The sequence below is a fragment of the Stegastes partitus genome, unplaced genomic scaffold, assembly GCF_000690725.1.
Source record: "Stegastes partitus isolate 25-593 unplaced genomic scaffold, Stegastes_partitus-1.0.2 Scaffold769, whole genome shotgun sequence".
NCBI lineage: Eukaryota > Metazoa > Chordata > Actinopteri > Pomacentridae > Stegastes > Stegastes partitus.
Genome location: NW_007578500.1, coordinates 221941 through 227267, shown reverse-complemented (window position 1 = coordinate 227267; position 5327 = coordinate 221941).

Below are 5327 nucleotides of genomic sequence, written 5' to 3'. Positions count from 1 at the left end.
TTAAAGAGTATTTTTAAATTCTTGTCAAAAAAGCCCAAAATAATTTGACAATGAGTTGAAAAGCAACAAAAGGGGGAAACTTTCAAGGCTTTCTACAGGAGCTGTAATACATTTAGAGATGAAACCTGATTGATTTATGACACATGCGAACAGCGACAAGGTTTCACTTTGGAGTCGGGATCAAGGCGGAAACGTCCCCGTCTGAGAAACAACGATAAGAAGCAAAGAAGGATCCTGACAAAACTTCTAATAAACCTTTTGCTTGTGTTTTCTGGCTTTGTAGACGAACAATCGACTGAGTGACTGATGATGTCGCTTTGAAACCGTTTACAAACTGTAGACCTGAAACAGCCGCTGATGTCCTCAGATACTCAGTATCAGAATAAAACACGACCATAACTCAGATGCTTTGTGTTTACAGGCACAGACAGGAAGGTAAGAAGCAAGTCACTGTACAATTATCAACCTAACTGACATTAATGGTTTTCAACATGTGGATAGCAGAATCAATAATATAGTGTTTGTTCGCTTCGGCTCATGAAAGTTGTCATATTTCCTGCTCTGAATACCAAACATCTGATCACTCTGGTTGCAAATCTGCATCTAAACTGATGCATTTCATATTTAAGATAAAGAAACAACTCGGTTATTTGCACCTACAGGTATTGCATCCATGAGCAATAGTCAGATTTTAGAGCACAAATGCAAAGAAAGCTAAAATCGAGCTCTGCCTGCTGATTTTCCACTTGACTTAATTAAGGCAGTGATGCCCCCTGGTGGTCATGTGAACTGCTTGGTCTTGTTTATGATGCAGGGAATCAAATTTTTATAAAGTATGATCAGTTTTTCTGTATTTTGGTGTACTTTTATGTAAATGTCTCCTGCTCAGTTGTCCTGAAAATGCATATTTTGTGCTTCTTTATATTTATATATTTGGATAAATGTGAGACTGTGAGGCCTCGGGGGGCGTTTTTATTGTACGTCTTGTAATATTTCTATATACTGCTGACTCGAGGGGTCGTCTCAAAAGGTCCCCCAACGTTGAGTTTTTAATAAATCAATGCAGATGTTACCCCAACACCTGTAAAACAGACCGCGTGGAAAAGAGAAAACAGTCGTCAAGGATAAAACCAACAGTCAGCAAGTTTGAATGTATAGCAAACTTTTAAACACAAGTTATTCAAAGGGCTTGACAGGCAAAAGGAAAAAGAGGAGGATGAAAATTAATTAATTAAATTACATGAATCAAAACTATACAGGAAATGTGAGCTAAGCACACTAGAATTATAACAGAATAGTTAAAACTACAACAGCAGAAAATGACAAAAGATAAATACACATGAGAAAGATAATAATGTCGAACTAAAACCAGTGGAGGAAGAAAAAAGTAATTTACTTTTAAATGACTGTAGCTGAAGCAAATCTAAGTTCCAAGAGGGAGCTGGTTCACAAGTTTAACAAAGTCATAATAATTGTGATAATTACCTTGAGTTTTTAGTTGACTTTATACCGTCTCCACTGTGAGGCACGGTGGTGGCATCATCATCATCATCATCATCATCATCATGTGGGGGGAAGTTTTCAGCAGCAGGTTCTTGAATTGTTTGAGACTCTGAAAGAAGGTTCGTTGGTCAGATTAGACCAAAATTGAGCTCTTTGTACATCAGACTAGATGCTAAATTTGTCGGACACCAAACACGACATCACCTCATCGTGAGGCACGGTGGTGGCATCATCATGACGGGAGGAGCAGGTCCTGGAAGGCTCATAAAGGTAGAGGGTAGAATGAATCCAGCAAAGTCTAGAGAAAGCCTTATTACAGGCTGCAAGAAAATTGGGATTTTTTGTTCTGAGAGGATTTGTTTTCCAGTGAGAGCTACACAGAAACGTTGGCTTTGGCATCGGTGTGGGATTAGAGAAGGAGGATGAGAGGATGCAAGAAAAGAAAAAAGACGGTGGGAAGGAGTTCAGAAAGAAGAAAGAGCCAGTAGGAGATTAGTGCTGCACTTCTCAGACGGAGTAAACAATCGTGGTTTTGATGCAAATACATTCTGACAACCCAAATTAGTTGTGATTGAAGCACATCAGATGAGTGACTCCAGGCATGAAACTGTGTAATGCAGTGATGAGGCGAAAACATGACTCCCGGTTTCTCATCATGAGAAATAACGAAGCTCCCCTCCGTCTCTGATGCTTCTGACAGTTTGAATCAACGGGATCTTTCAGCCTCGGCGGCGGGGAAGCTGTCAGACGCTTTGTTTTTCTGCCTCTGTCACATCTGTTTGGGACGACGATTTGAAAAAAAAAGAAAGAAATGGAACTAATTTGCTTTAATCCTTTAAGAAATCACGCCGAGCTCAGATTGGCGGCCTTTCATTACGGACTTTAACGGCTGGCTGCTGTCGAATAACAGGCTTCGCGGAGCAGAACGATCCAATGAAAAAGTTTTCAGTGTGCAATCAGCAGTTTCTGACGCCCGCTATCTCCGCTGTCTTTCTGATAACCTTCAGGTGTCGGAGAAAATAACCTGCTGTCGCCTCTCAGCTGGTGGCTTCGGGTTTGAAGTTGGAGTTATTGCTTTGTTCTCGTTTCTGCTGAAGCCAGTCGGCCAACAGTTTGAAGCCAGGAGTGTCCAGGAGGTGGCAGCACAGACTAAAAACCAAACTGTGTGCATGTGTGGCTGCACTTTACGGGACATAAATCTGGTTAAACAGTCATATTGTGGCGATTAAACTAACTTTTGAGGACAAAAATGAAGTCATTATAATGTAAGATTGCATTTTAGGTTAGTGTAAGTGCAGGTTTAGGGCCTAGTGGAGGTTTAGACCAACGGGATGAGGACAGATTTTGGAAAATGAGAAACATTTTTGGACAGCAAGAAGGTTTTTAAAGTAAGAATACGTTTGGAGAGATTTGACATCTTTAGGAACACATGCTAATCAGTCTTCCTTGGTCGCTCTTCTGACTCAATCAATGGTAAATATCTCAGCAACAACTGGGCGGATTGGCATGAAACCTGCTGCAGACATCCAGGACACCAACGCAGGAAAATATAGAGTGCTTATGAACAGTATTCACCCTGTCAGGGGCCGAGCTGCAAAGCACGAGGACTCGCAAAAAATTCAAAAACGTGTTTATTTCACCCAAAAATAACAAACAAAATCAGAAAAACTAAAACTAGCTTCAGGCCCATCAAAGAGGTCAAAAGAACAAAACTTGACTGAGACTAGGAGCAACAAATCAGCTGCACTGATCAAACAAACTCTCAACAGACCTCCAGAACAAAAGGACGTTTACATACCGGCTGATCAGACCAACAGGGGAAACATAAAACACTTACACTTAAACTGACAGCCAAAAAACACCAAACAGTACAACTGGTCCACTTAGTCAACAAATAAAAACAGACAAATCCAAAATATATCTAATCACCCAACACAAATCACATGAATAAAGTCATATTTAAATCAAATAAACCTGGTGCACCCCTTGAGGTGGCAGCACTTGGTATGGTCTGATTGGCAGCTCTGGTATAAAAGCCTGCTGATCCCTGGACACCATGTTTTGTCTGAAGGCAGCCACATGGCCACAGCAGCAGAAGACTGGATCCAGCACCGGTAAAACAAAGAAAAGACGAGCACAGCTTCAAACAACATACAAATTCAGCTAAATGTGCGCTACAAATACAACTTAAATACTTCAACAAAGGGTAAATAAATGAGTTTTTTGTTTGAGATGCTCCATTATGTGTTGTTGTTTGTGCGATATGAAAGTAGAGTGTTTCAACTTAGACCTAAGTGTGTGGCTTTGGCTGTTATGCTTGTCCAGGTTGTTTTAAAGGATTTCTCTGTACTTTGCTGCCTTCATTTAACTCTCTACCTTTGCAAGCCTTTCATGGCCCGCTACCAAGACGCATCCCCACATCTTGATGCTGCCACCACCGTGCTTCCCTGACCCTTGTTCTGTCAGTTTGTTTCCCCTCCCTATTAGGGTTTGTTTTTGGTTTTGTTGTTGGTTCCTTCCCACTGTTGCTGACCGAATTGAACTGAATCATGATGCTGCCACCGTCATGCTTCATGTCATGATGGAAACAGTCTACATTCTGGTCCGATCAGACCAACAAACCTTCTTTCATTTGACTTCAGAGTCTCCCACATGCCATCTGGTGAACTCTAGTCCAGATTTATTATGAGCTTCTTTCAGCAGTGACTTTTCAGAGCTGCTTGCAGTGTTTTTTGTCTCCGTAGTGTAGTTCTATCCAGGAGCACCGATCCACCAGTGACTGGACCTTCCAGATACAGGTATCTTTATATTACAATCACTGTGGCGCGTTCACGGCACTCAGATCATTTTCATTTCACTAACTGAGACTTTTAGCACCAACTGGCTGCACCTGTGTTGAATTAAGGAACTACATACTTACTTTACACTTTATATTGGAAAAGAACTGACATTAATTTGTAAAAACTCTGTTTTCAGAAGGCCAACTTAAATTGACAATGATTAAATGTTGAGACGCAACAAAAGATTAAAACGTTCAAGGGGAATGAACACATTTTATCGGCGCTGTAGTTTGATAGAGCGTCTTGCAGAAGGAGGCTCAGCTTAAAGTCAGGGGCCACAGACAGCATTAAGACGACAAGAGTCCTCAGAAAAGTGCAAAAGTAAATGTGTGTGCAGCGTTTGGGGGGAAATGGTCGTCTCTTCCTGCTTCGGGGCGACATGTTGGTCAAACACTTCCCTGAGGAGAGAGCTTTCTCACGCTGTCGAGCATCGCAAACGTCACGGGGATACGACGCACAAACGCAGTGAGACAACACACACATATCTGAAACGCATGATGCATCACACATTCAGCGCATTGCAACGTACGCAGCTGGACTAAATAGGTGTTTCATACTTTAGTCTGACCACAGAAATGTGTTAATCTCCGTCGTTTGTCTTCCCGGGAGTCGCTGCGATGACTGCTGCTTCCTCCTCCAAGGCCAGAGGTGAAAGTTGAACATCTGTCTGTTTTTTTTTTTTTCCCTACTGTATACAAGTGTGTGTGCATGTAAAAACAGAGGAAACAAGGGTGAGTGGGAGTGTTTGTGAAGCCCCGAGGGGAGATTAAAGGCCGTGGAGCTGTGGCACGTCGCGAGTAGCTGTTTTGCTAATATTGTGGGGACACAAAGTTGTTTCCATCGTCACACTATGAAGACTGAAAGCAAATCCTCATAACACAAATCTTTTTCCTGTTCTTCAGTCTTCAAAACTTCATGGGAGAGTGACAAAGAGAAAGATGCTGTTAAGAAAGGTCGTCTTAAATCTGGACGAGAGTTCAACAC